General features: G+C 50.2%; 1 protein-coding gene across 2 annotated transcripts in view; it reads left to right on the top strand.

Moving 5' to 3' along the window:
* Window positions 1–3,683: 3,683 nt before the first annotated feature.
* The window catches only part of RASSF7 (Ras association domain family member 7), a 32,524-nt gene continuing 22,650 nt past the window's right edge, over window positions 3,684–13,557 (top strand). For both annotated transcript variants that reach the window (XM_086749058.1, XM_086749054.1), the window contains exon 1: window positions 3,684–3,799. The gene's annotated coding sequence lies outside the window, so the exon portion shown is untranslated. The remainder of the gene's footprint in view (window positions 3,800–13,557) is intronic.

Here is a 13,557-nt window from a genome sequence, read left to right as displayed (position 1 = left end):
ATTCTAAGGGTGCAGTGTCCATGTGGAAAAGGAGGGGTCATGGTTCCCTCCCTGTACATTGCTCCTGCATTGGCAGTGCCAGCACAACCTTCCTCCTCACCCCTGGCATTTTCCTAGGCTCTGGTTGCTCTGCGTGCTAAAGGGGTTTGCAAGATTTCTTTTTTCTTTTTTTTTTAGATGTGCTTATCATATATATATTTTTTTCTTAATTTTACTTTATTCTTATTCTTATTTTATAAAATAATATTAATTCAAGGAAAGGAGGACATGGGGAATTAGGTCTTTGGCACGTTCCCATAGGCTATTCCTGTCCAGAGAAAAGTGATAGCAAAAACTTTGACTTTTGGACTTATACAGTTTTTGGCTTTGATGTATCAGCCAAGATCATGTTATTGTTGTTACTTAGAGACTCATTCAGAATCGCAGATCTGCTAGGAAAGATGGACCAAGTTCCTGAGTTTTGCGGCTAATGTTATTACACAAGTTTGAATTGATGGGACAGTTCTGAATGGCTTCACTCAAACATGCATTGAATGAAGAATCGAATCAATAACTGCTGGGCCCTCTTCCAGCCCTCAAGAAAAACCTGATTTATTTCTCTCCTTCCACCAGCTCTGAAGGGAAATCACGCTGTGCTGCTGCATCCAGGTACGTCTCATCCCATCGTGCCACTGCATCAGCACACGTGACGCTATGTGGCTGTGGGTGGGACATCTGCACCAACAACAGTCAGAGCAGATCTTGCTTGGAGAAGCAAGAAGGGGCAAAACTGAGCCACTGGACCTTGGAAATGACTACCCACTCGCTGCCCTGGACTGATTGAGTCCACCCTGCCCCACCACTGAGTTAGTTTAGCACGTCATTGCTATCTTTTAGCCTTGTCTCGTGATGACATTTGTAGCGACATCGTGGAGGAGGTTTCTGCTGGGACCTTCCTTCATTATAACCCTTTCAAAGGATCCATGGTGAGATGTCCCATCTGTCTGGACAGATGTCTGTTGTCCAGTGACACAATAGCTTTACTGACAGCTCAGCTGCAGGAGAGCTGTGCAAAAGGGGATTTTGGGCTCCCTCCTCTGCTGCCAGAAGCAGCATCTTCAGCTCTAGAAGGAGCTGATGAGTCCTGGAGGAGGGAGCTGATCTCACTCACCCAATCCACCGGTGCTGCCCGTGCCTGGACAAAATGTGTGGGGCTGGTCAGTGGTGGCTCCTAGCTAAGGAGTGAGGCTCAGACCCTCTGGAGTATTTTGGTATCTCATGTCTTTTGATTTTGCCTGGAGGCAGGACTCGTCTCCAATCTAACATGAGGCACTTGACTGTGCCTGGTTGTACCTGGCTCCTGCCTACATGGAGGCGGGAGATGGCACCTCCAGGGGCTGAGTCAGCTGCCGAAGAGAGAAGTCGCTCTCAAGTGTGTTTTTTTCCATTGACTGAAAATCTCCCCAGCAGACTGGGACCCAAGATTAGCTGCCTACGTTAAAACCTGAGATAAGAGATGGTGAGCTGGGGGGCTGAAAGTTCACTCCTGTCTCGAGTGGGGAAAGACAGGTAGAGGATAAAGGGGAACACTTCTAAATCAGGTGCAAGAAGTGCAGAAATGGCTCTTTCTCCACTAGAGAAATTCTGGTAAAGCCTCAACTCAGTGGTTCTAACAGCTAAGATGTGTGGCTACACTATGGCGATGCCCAGCCCGCCAGGTCTTAACTGCCTTGCAATTTTGTTCAGCCCTCGTAACCTGCTATTAAAAGCACTGACAGCACTGGTGGGGATGTCCTTTCCTATCTACCTGGCTCCATGCTGATACGCACCTGCTCTATTGCCACGCTGCCTGTTCCCTTTGGGAAGACTCCCAGAGATGCCATTGTTTTCACCCTCCTGCGCTGCGTCCACCGGCAGGGCTGCAGCGCTGCCTGACAGCTACCACCCTCCCCAAACTTTGTCATTGGGATGATGGAGCGAATGAAGGGGTGAAATCCATCCTGTTGCTTTCTGTGATGGTTGTTCCCCTTCTCCTCCTGCATTGAGTCAATGGACAAATCTGGTACCTCAGCCACACAAGGGACATCTGTAGCCATGGTCCTACCAGCACCACTGGAGACTGATGCCAAGGATGAGCAGAGCAACCTCAGAGCCACGCGGACACCTCCTTGTGCATTTGTTTACTCCATAAAGTCACCGGAAATTAACCATAGATATGTCCTGAAAACAAACGAGTTAAAGTCTTTACAGCCTCACTTGAGCCATCTTCTGCAGAAACAGTGTCCTTAATTCGATCACACCTCATTCATGAGGTGCTGTATTGAGCCCAATGGTGAGGAAGGTGGTCTGGGTGCCAGGGGGGGACCAGACAGGTGCTACGGGCAGCATATGGGTCTGCGGGGAAAAGGCTGCTGCAGCTCATCTGCACCCGCCTGCGGAGCGGAGCAGGGTAAGGAGCCAGCCTGGGTTTGCTCATTGTTGCCAGCACCGGATGGCAAGCAAACCAGCCTGCGTGCTGGCCACGGGAGTGGATTGCACCTCGGTGGCGTAGCTAATTAATGGAGTGAAATGAGTGTTTGCAAGGCGATATAATGGAGAGGTGAGTCAAGCACAGCACCACACGTAGCTAATCCTACAGTTCCTCCCTCCAGCATGCTCAGACCACACTTCAGGTCTTCTTCTCTTGGGAGCTGGCAAAACCTCGGTTGTCTTCTGCTGGGGAGAATAAACAACAGGCAGTAGGATCAGCAGAAACCAGGTATGCTTATCCCAGAGGCTCCACATCCATTCTGGGTGTGGAGGGTGTTATCCTGCAACTTTGTACCGTGAGCAGGAAGATGTGCACGGATGTCTGGGTTGGAAGGTCTAAGGGGCTCAAGGGGAGGAACTCTGCCAGGACACTTGGGTCCCTGTTGTCATCCTTGTTGTCTATCCCCCTACCACCAGCAGCAAGGTGATGTGGAGGTCTCCTAAGTGTCCACCCAGGCACCTCGACCTGCCTCACCTTGGGAAGGAGCTTGCTGTGTCTAAGCCTCCCCAGCCATGTTTTGCATGTGTTTGAGCAAGGAAGCCAGCGCCAAGGACCAGAGTCCCCTGTACTTGCGAGGGGCTTAGGGCTCCAGTTCTGGGCTCTGTAGAAAACATCTTGCAGGGAGAAAAAAAACACCTCGTGACCACATCCGAGCCTGCAAGTACCCCTGAAGCTGTGAGTCTGTGGGTCCATGGCCACGCTGCGTGGTCTGGGGCAGAGCTAAGCAGGTGGAAATGGCTGCACTGGGGGCATGAGGAGCACTCTGCCAGTGCTAGGGAACTCCATTGCTCCTGGGCAGGTGCAGCCCCGGCGCTGGCTCTCCCCGGTGAGGTGACTGCTGGTGTCTGGGCTGGAGTCGGGAGGTGGAGAGGACATGCAGAAGAGCCCAAGCTTTTTAACTCGATCTTGGCAGTCAGAGGGAAGAGGTCTTCTCCCTGCCCTTCTCTGCAGCTCTTTTGTTTTCCGCAGCCCGACAAAAGAGGTTTCCAGTAAGCGGCTGGGGTGGGGGCAGAGCCCACCCGCACAAAGGCAGCTCTCCACAGGCTGTGTGACCGCTGTCACGCTTTTTCGCTCAAATAAACGCCGGCAGTGGATGACGTGGGGCTGGTGCTCCCCAGCCTCAGGGCTGATTGGTCCCAGCTCGGGTTTGAACGCCGAGGTGTCCTGGCAACGCGAAGCAGAGGAGCCAGACTTTCCCGTCCCCGCTCTGGGAGCACGGTGGGTGCTGGGGAAAGGCAAGCACTGCAAAGCAAGGAGCGGAGCACGGGGTCATCAGCCTTCCTCCTCCAGGTACGCTCTGCGTGGTCCCAGCCTGTACCCTACTCCCAGCTCCGGAGTTGGGATGAGTTTCACCCATTTTGCACGGCAGGTGTCAGGTGGCCACCGTCGGCGTTGACTTTGCATGTCGCTCAGCCGGCACCTGTGCTCCTGCACAGACATGGCAGCGGAGGAGCTTTTTTTAAGTGGAGGGGTGGGGGAAAATCACTGTTTTTTGGGAAGGGTCTTGAAAGTGACCATTCAGTGGGGCTTGTGGAAGGGATGCTCAGGGAGAAGCTGTGCGGGGATAGGGGATAGGGGAGTCGAGGGGCCTTCAGATGGTCGTGTGGTCAGCTCCCTTGTCCCAGGAGGACAGAGCAGGTGATTTGGGGTATGTTTGGGTTCACCTGATTAATCAAACTCACAAAAGCCCTGCAGAGTACCCAAGGCTAGGAGCTAGGTGTGCTAGAAGAAGGTGGCTTTGAATTGAAATGAATCCTGTGGATAGAGAGCTGCTCTGCTTTCACCTCGTCGGGAGCTGCCTGCCCATCTCTGTAGGGCCAGGGGGTGAGGAGGGAGGGGCCCCCAGGGCTCAGCCCTGTGCAGGGAAGCGAGGGGCATTTGGGAGGGTGTTTTGTAAAGAAAGGGCTTTTTTCCTCCACTTGGGAGATGGGAGCAGGGATGCAAGGAGCTGGCAGGGGGACAGCGCTTGCCTGCACAGGCAAGCACAGTGCATTTTGCACCTGTTGAAACTGCCAGGGCCACAGGTGTGAAACCGTGTGCCAGCCGTTAATGATGGGGCAGGTCCGAGCTGTCCAAGATAAGAAACCCCCTCCACAGGGTAACATCCGTCCCCGAAGAGCTTCCCAGCTCAGTGGCAGGTCGCGAGCTTGCCGAAGGGCTGGCGTCCTGCATGGATTCAGCGGCACGTGTTGGAAAGCCGCACCACAACTGGGAAAAACCTCGTTGCCACAAGTGGGGAACAGAGGGGGCTCACAATGCCAAGACCTTTTGGCTCACAGCTTGTGTGATTCACCAAGGCACAGGGCTAGGGGCTGTTTGAAGAATTCTTTCCTGTAGACCTGGAGGCACGAGGAGACTTGGAGATCCCTCCTAGCCTCATGCTTGTTGCAGAAGAGCAGTTCCTCGGCATCCTAGTAGCATGCAAAGGCAGAGGGAGATCACAAAATGAGCAGAGAAGGTTTTGCTGACAGAGTGTCAAGCAAAGCTGGAGCAGGAGCAGGGGCTCCTCAGGATGAGGGGGCATTTTTGATTTGCCCTATCCCCGAAACAGCATTCAAAGGCTTTGTCCAGAGATCCCTTGGGAGCACACCTGGCACAGGGCACATGCTTTGGCAAAGTGACTGCAGCCATCCAGCTGTTTCCCTCCATCCCCCATCCAGATCACAGCTGGATCTGTCCCTGGAGTGGGGTGATGAAGCATAGGAGCCATCCTGGACCACTTTCCATACAGAGGCACAGAGACTTTGGAAGCAGGTCGCAGCAAGGGCTCCTCTGCCAAAGGAATCCCCAAACCAATGGTGCAATCACCGAGCAGCCTCATGATGGGAAGCAAACTGCTGGTTATCACTGACCTGGATTTGCAGGGATGACCTGGAGGTGTAAGATTAGCACAGCCAGCCTGTCCCAGGGCTGGAGGGGGGATTAGAGAGGGGGAAAGGGTCACGCCTGTTACATAGATCATTTTTCACTGTTTAAGTGGGAATATGTAGCACAAGTTTAAAAAAAAAAAAAAAATCCCACATCGTGCAGCATTGCCAAAGTTTACCATTTTAGAGGGAGCCTTACAGCAATATAGGCTTTGCCTAGAAGACCCAGTTACTGGATCTGTGAGAATCAATTATGCTTTTTGTGTCTAAGTAAAAGTTAAGGAAAAAAATCTGTCCCATGTAGTTAGTGGAGGTTTGACCTAGATTAACCTGGAAATTCAGAATCATAAAGGTGAATGAAATAAATTGGGTATTTTAATTATTTTTCTCAACAATCATGTTTTTAGAGCTGATTTTTAAAGCTCAACAACTTGGGACTGGGTGATGCTGCTCCTACGTGGACCAACAGCTCTCCCTGCTCCCGGTAGTTCAAAGGAGCCTTGTTTCACTGAAGGGTTAAGCTAAGTGCATTCTTCAGGCTTTATTAAACCCATGAACAGGAATGTCAGTCTGAAACCCAAGAGAGAGGAAAACATACCCACACCTTGCAGGCCATAAACAGGAATAAATTCAGCTCTCTGTGTGTCTCCCAAGCAGTTCTGTGGAGGCAGTTTATGAACTGGGACCACTAGCCTCAGCGAAGCAGGACTTGGTGAATATTAAATAACTCATCTTTCCTGGTGTTTTATGGACTAAACACTGCCTGCTGCTCACTAATAGCACCTGCTTTTATTTGAGTGGGATCATATTTTATAACAATCCTTCCGATCAGTTTGCATGTTTGCAATGACCGCAGCAAGCAATCACTCCACGGCTGGCAGTAAATTCACTTCCAGATATTTAATGATGGTATTTACTGTTGAGAGTAGGAGCTACCAGTTTGAGGGCTGTAGTGATTAGGGTGGGTTGATGGGGCACAAGGCAGTTGGGTAATTGCTAGCGATGAGCCAGTGTACTCCCAGGTAATTGCACCTTACCTGGAGAGGGGTGTTGTCATGAGTGGTGCTTTGAAGGCAAAGCTGTGAGATGCATAAAGGACAGTCACTGACTTCATGCGACAGCACTGAATCATGACCAGGAAATTATCCCTTCTCCTTACCAAGAAAAAGAACACTTGATCTGTTTTCCTTCCTCTTGATTTCTTAAAGAAGAGACACTCATGGTTAGACTTGTGCACCTGTCAGTTTACGCCCCTTCCTTCTCTTCACACTCTTTAGACACTGTTGAGATATAGAGATGCTCTGCTTCAGGACACCTACATATGTCCTGAAAATGGATCTTGAGTGGAGGAAAGAGAAAAACAGACTCAGTCACTGCCCCTACGAAGGCCCAGCATAGACCCAACCTCTGTTAGACACCAGGGAGTCCTCATAGCAGAAGGGCTCTGGCAAAGCTCGCTCACCAGAAGGCTTCAGCATAAGCTCTGAGCTTCTCCATAGACATACGCCCCAAGCAATCCTGGTTCCTAGGAGCGCAGACATCATTAACGCGGTTATTAAAGGGAGACATTAATTTTACTTTTAATGGATGTGGGATCCGCAGGAGTTTGCACGGTCACTTGCTAGAGCCCTGTTGGCCCCTGGGCAAGATTTCCCAAGTCCCAGCCATCTCTGCGCGCACTTGAGCTCCTCAGGATATTACTCAGCCCAAGCGGACATGGAGCTGGTAGTCCTCACCTGGCCCTCGCGTCTGGGGCTGTCTCCAGCTCTGTGCCACCCCAGCACCCACAGTCTCCAGCCTTGGCACTTTGTGTTTGTTCGCCACGCATAGCTGTCAGTGGAGAAGCCAAAATTGCTTTGCCCTCCCTGCTTGTGGAGGAGAGGGCTGGAGACGCGATTCCTATAATTGCCACCCTCTCCTACCCTACCCCGGAAAGGAGTAATCCCCAGAGCAATGGTGACGCTGGAGTCCTCTAATGCTTCTGGAGTCTTCAGCAGGTCCTGGAGGGCTTTAGGAAAGATGCTGTATGCATGATGTCTATTTTACAGCTGGAAGCGTGGAAGTAAAGCAGGGGGCAGAGCCCTGATGCACACTGCGAGGAGGAGAGCAGACGGCAGGTTTAGGGAGGGGCTATACCAGCAGAGCCAAGGGGCTGATAGCGTTGCTCTCACCGCATCCAAGGGAGCAGCTCATCAGGTGGGTCTGATACCAGAATACTCTGGTTAAGCAGCTCGTTGTCTGCTAGAGCCTTTTCATTTCGCCTCACCATTAAGAGACAAAGACGGGGAGCATGTGTCTTCTCTCCGTTTTAATGAGCTTTCCCCTCCCTGTGTAGTAAGACAGAAAATTTGCAGCAAAACAATCTTCAGTACAAGATTGTTCCAGCAATGAGGAGAAGATAAGTAGTTTGTGGGCCCAGGACCACTCAGGAGAGGGGCTGCTTTTGGCCCAACAGTGATTTAAAGGGTTTAGCAGGTCAGGAGAGCTGACAGTAAAGTTGTGGCAGGGTTATCAATATGTTATGAATACGGGGCAACTGGACCAGATATTTCCAGGTACAGGCTGATACAAAGCAGCTCCAGGTCCACGTGTGCCTGGAGCTGCTCCACTGCAATGGTTAGCACTGGGAAAAGTGGTTTAAGCTGTTCTCATAACCCAGCCTCATCCAGGCACTTGCTCCTCCACCTTCTCCTTTATGGGCACAAACATTTCCCTGACTGCCTGATGCAGAGGTGCCAGTTTGGCAGAAAAAAAAATAACCATTCTCTCCCCTGGGGTTTTTCTACGGCTGGACCAGTCCTTGATCTGGTTCTCTGCACCAAGAGTAGTGCCGGTGTGACAGAGGGGGCAGCACAGGCTGCCAGGCCACCACTGCCTGCTTTAACCCATCCAAAATTATCAGCTGGGATGAGACATCATGGATGGATCCTTTCCCTTCTCTTTCCTGTGGCCGTGTTAAGGCAAACACGTGCTGATCATGGTTTCACTAATCACTGCCTGATGTTTGAAATTATTTTGTTTAATCGTTGGTCCAGGACTGGACGTTGGTCCAGTGGCTGTAACCACAGGAGTGCTGAGCTGAAGCAAATCCCTTGAAATCTGCTCTCTGGTACCAAGATGAGCACCAGGCTTCATGATACCATTTTTGAACCTGAAGGGAGTGAGGTGCAGGCAAAGATCAGAGCATGAGATTTAAAGGCAGGAGTGTTTAAAGGCTGCTGATTCTGGCTCTACTGATGACTCTTTTTGTCCCTGGGCAAATTATTTAGCTTTCCTTTGCCCTGCTCCCTTTCTATCCCCTTTCCAAAACCTTTGTCACATGAGGGTTGGGGAGAAGCTTGCAAAACACGTGCTGAAGTGCTTTGAAGATGGAAAACAGTATGCACAAATGATAAACTGTACAGGCAATATAAACAAACCCGGTGATACATCTCCCAGGCTAAATGAGGATGGAGGAGGGGTTAACTGGTAGGTGGCACCCAGCTCCTAATTACAAGGCTTGTCTCCAGATTCCCTTCAGTACAAAGCATCGTCCTGGCTGGAAAACGGCTGACAGGGTCACACGTGAGCAGAGGTAGGGGAGGAAAAACTTGTCACACAAGTGAACTTGAGAGGCCGGAAATTTCCTTTGGGAGGAAGAGGGTGAGCGGTGAGTGCTGGAAGTGGGTTGGAGATGGTCTCCTGGACCACCACCAGACCTACTGGTTCTACCGTATTTCTTTTTGCTTCTTGTCTGGTGAGTTTTTGCAAGTGATCGCTATATGGTCTTGTGAGTCCCATAGGATCTAGGAAAGTCCTTCCTGTAGCTGCCGTTAGACTCAATTTATCCTCTCTGACACCTGATTTTGGGGAGGAACCTCTGGCTCTTTAGTGCTCTGTTGGTCCCACACCAGTTTGTCAACTCAGAAAGCAGCACAACTCTGGAATGTAAGATTGAAGAGGTAAATTGTGGGTGTGCTTTACTTCATGAACCTTTGCAGCGTTTCTGGGTCACACTTCTAACATGTCTTTGCAACAGTGGGAGTTAAAACCTGACAGTGCATGTGTATATATGTGATAAGAAAAGTGATATATCCACATAATCAGCTACTGTTGGGGTGACAAGAAACACGGCAGGTGCTGTAAGGGCTGACAGATCTTCTCAGATCAGCCTCAGCCAGGTGCCTTGGTCCTCTTCCACAACGCCTGTGGCTCTCTCCTCACTGCCGCTTCTTGCACTTCACATGCACTTATGACCTTGCCCTAAATCTAAATTACTGTTGCAGGCATAGAACCCTCTGAAGAGCACCTGGGATAGGTTTGCAGGTCTGGCCTCTTGTTTTGGTTGAGTATGGCAGCAGTTTTCTGCACAGGCAGGGAAGTGCAGGTTTAGCAGCCTGGGACCAGGGAAAATGGTTGAGATTTATGCCTCTGCCTTTGATGCCTGGGCAAAAAAAAACAGCTGAGACCAGTTGAGTGAAGGCACATCAATACCTAAAAGTGCAGGTTGATGTCTGTCTGCTGTCTATTTTGCTTTTAAGCTGGCTCTGAGAGTTTTGTTCTCCATTTGGGAAACAGGAAGAAGTATATTTTCTCTCTGATTTTATTAGTCTTCTCCAGCTGAAAGCTTCTGGAGCAGGAGATGTCCCCGTATGTGTGTGAGTGCATGTTGCAGTCCCTGATCTCAGCTGGAGACTTGTCCTGAATCACACAAAGCCAGCTCTGGAGCTGAACAGCCTGAGATGCTCTTTAAGCCTTGCGGAGCTGCATGCAGTGGAGGGTATTTTTTCCCAGTCTGCATGTAAATGCCTGGGAGATTATTGCCCCCGCCCATCCCGCTTGCGAGACAGATGTTAGAGACAGTGATGGATGATGTATCTGCTCTCGGATTAAAAAGCTGTTTAAAATGCATCCCCAGCCAGCTGTGGCCCTCTACCCTGTTAGCTTTCAAGTGCTCTCTTGAAGAAATCCTCCTTTTTTAGCTCAGCCCTGCCCTTTTCTATGGTCTTCTCCTGCTGTTTTCTGCCTGGCCAAGCCCTAGCAGCAGCCCCTGAGCAACATGGCACATATAGCGGAAATTACTTTGGCTAACTGGGATGCTTTCACCGGGAGCCCAGGTGCTGTACCCAGTGCAGTGGGGAGGAGAAGACACCTCCGAATGGAAGTTAGAGATCTCCTCCTCCTCCGTTTTCTCCTGGGCCCAGCGATGCAGCGGTTGTGTCAGCATAACTCAGCAGCGTGGGGATAGGGAGGAGCGGGAGCCTCCGTAGTGTCGAGCAAAAGCTTGACTTTGCTCTCAGTTGCCTGTTGCAGGCACTTGTTCACATCTCTGGGTTACAGAGGGAGAAAAGGAGCTGCTTGGGGAGGACACCACGGGACAACTCCTTCAAGGAGAGGGTGGCGCTTTCTCCTCTGCGTTGGACACTTGTGTACCAGCTTATCCTGCCCCAGTCTCTCTGCATGGGCAAGTTCTCCCTTGGCGTGGATTTTCCTGCCTTTCCCCGGGGACTCTGAGAGCTGGCCATCTCTGGGCTGCCTTTCCAGAGCTTTTCCTTCTGCCTTTCCTCCTGCCAGAGGGTGTGACAGCGGGGGCTGTGTTGCAGGCCTCATCGCAGGCCATGCCGGGCTGCATGGCCACAGCAAGGGTGGGCTGGTCCCTGCGGTCAAACTAAAGGCTGGCAGGCCGCCCTTTCACCAGGGAAGGTTAAAAAGTCTGAGAGCAGCTTAAAAAAAAACCAAACCCCTCCTCCCTCGATAGGAGGTGAGATCTGGGTGAGAAATTCTGGCTCGGAGTTGACATTGTTTTGGGACAGGGACGCTGGGACGGCAGTGTGAGTGGGAGGTGGCTGTGCCTGCATCAGGCCTGGTGCCGGAGGGGAAATCCTTAGGCCGGAAAAGGAATGTATACATTTTATCTCTTCAACAGATAGATAATGCATTGCTTCTACCAGTACTGCAAATTAAGCCATTTCTCCCCAGCTCCTCCCAGATTTTACCAGCCTAAACTGGAATTTTCTGTGCAATATTTTTTTCCCTACTAAGAAGGAACTGTATTTTCAAGCAGCCAGTGACTTCTTTTTTCTAAAAATCTCAATTTTCCCCTGAAGTCAGCTCAGAACACCTGTCTCTTGGAAATCCAGGCCCCTTTAAATGTCTCGGGCTGCTTTGAATCGCTAATTGCTTCTGAATAGGCAGGCCAAATGTTTTATCACTTCAGGCTCCCATAGCAATGCAAATCTATACAGCTGAGAAGCCTCTTTCCATGCACGGGGGGGTGATGGGTATAGATAAGGATTAAAAATGGAAACAAATTCAGCCCGGGGAGGTCCTCATTGTTCCTCCCTGCCCTCAGAGGGGTTGCCAGGGCTACATTTGTTCCCCTGCATCTTTTCTGGATGGGATCCAGCTCCCCTTGAATGCAAAGACAAGAGGTAGAGGGGCTGGAGAGAGCTGGATGAGGTCCTAGGTACATACATATTTCATTGCCCATGCCAGGCTCTGCATTGTCTTCTCTCTCCGGTTTCACAAAGGTGGTGTTTTCTGAACTCCGCTTTGTTTAGGGCCATGTGCTCCGGTCTGAAGTTTCTGGCTGTTCGGTTGTTTTGCACTTTCTCTGAATGCCAGCCGCATATTTCCCATGCCTGGTGGGAAAAGGGGAGGGGGATGCTTGGTAGGAAACGCAGGACCCGCCAGGCAGCCTTTTGGACGTGCCAGCATCCGCCATGGTGTGTCCTTCTCGGGGCTGCTGTGTGCGTCTTGGGGCTCCTGCACCTTGCTGGTTCATGCACTGAATGATGAGTGGCACTTTGCAGAGCCTCATCAATGCCAGGTTGCCCCTGACTTCTTTAACTCAAAGTCTCAAGGAAAATCTCCATGAGCAAGGGCAGCCTAAATCCTCCTTTTCGCTTACATCACCTGTTATTAGAGCTGCCTGCCGTGTGCTGAGTACGGCTGTGCTCAAAAATTGCCAAGAGCTCAGCATTAGAGAAGTGAAAGCCAATTTACTGACTTTCTAAAAGAAAGGATGATACGTGCTGAATGTGCATCTATTGGATGATATTTCTATTACAGGCGTGCTGCTAACATACAAATTGGAAAGCAACTTTGTTTGCATGATTTATGTGGTTACTAGAAAACCTTGGATTAAGAATACAGCAATACTTTGTAGGCATCAAGTACTATTTTATGCTTACCATAGTAGGTAATAAAATCCGTATTGTCTCTGGCTTTCCGAGTGAATTCCAGTTGACTGTGATACATTACCTAGCCTACCGAGTACTCTGGACATTGAGAGCAAATAAAGTATCCTGACAAATAATATCTTCAGATAAAATCAATAGCTAATAAAAAATCAGTGCCTTGAGAATAATAACAATTTATCTTTAAAATTAAAAGAAAAACTGCAGAATTTTGTCAAAGAGGAAAAAATCTCTGCACCTCTTTATTTAGGCGTTATTCTTTCTGTGTTTCAGGTACATATAGGACCTGCTTAGGACTTGAAATAATTAAGGGTAACTATTGCTGTCCTGCAGGAGTTTAAGTCTTTAGTGATGAGTTTCAACCCGGGTGTAACTATCTTGCTGAACTGGTGTCTTCATGCATAAACCTGGTCTTCCTAGCCAGAAAAAAAAAAATTAATATAAAAATATTACAGGACAGTTAGAAACTAGAAAACTTGCCTGTCCTTTGCAGGCTTGTGTCTAGAGGTTGTCTTGGATGTCCAAGTACCCAAAGCAAGTCAGGCTCGGGACCCTCCTCATTTCTGCCCGAGGTCCCCGTGGAGCAGGTCTGTGCTCTGCTCTGATGTCTGGCACTGGCAACCACAGCAGAGCAAGGCCATGGGAAAGGACCTCTGGTTTTGGTGGCATGAGAGGGCAGTGAGGCTGGAGATGTGGGGGTTTCTGAGAGCACAGGCTGGCAGGTGGCTTCTGAGGGATGTTGTGGAAAAGCAATTCGGGACCAACCAGAATGGCACAGGTAGAGAGCGGGAAAAGGTGTCCCGAAGGGTGGAAGCTGTGCTCCTCTGCAGGCTCGGGTGCCCTCTCAGTGCGAAACTGGGAGCCCAGGCAGGGAAAGAGGTGGAAAGGCTGCAGTGAGAACCGGAAAAACCTGTTTACACCGGCCCAGGATTCACATTACTCACGCTGGTTTAAAACAGGTCATGTTTGCTTTGGTTTTAAGACAGAAATGGCCAAACTGCCT

Source organism: Chlamydotis macqueenii, chromosome 5 (assembly GCF_036417535.1).
Source record: "Chlamydotis macqueenii isolate bChlMac1 chromosome 5, bChlMac1.mat, whole genome shotgun sequence".
NCBI lineage: Eukaryota > Metazoa > Chordata > Aves > Otidiformes > Otididae > Chlamydotis > Chlamydotis macqueenii.
This window is presented reverse-complemented; position numbering and strand designations above follow the sequence as displayed.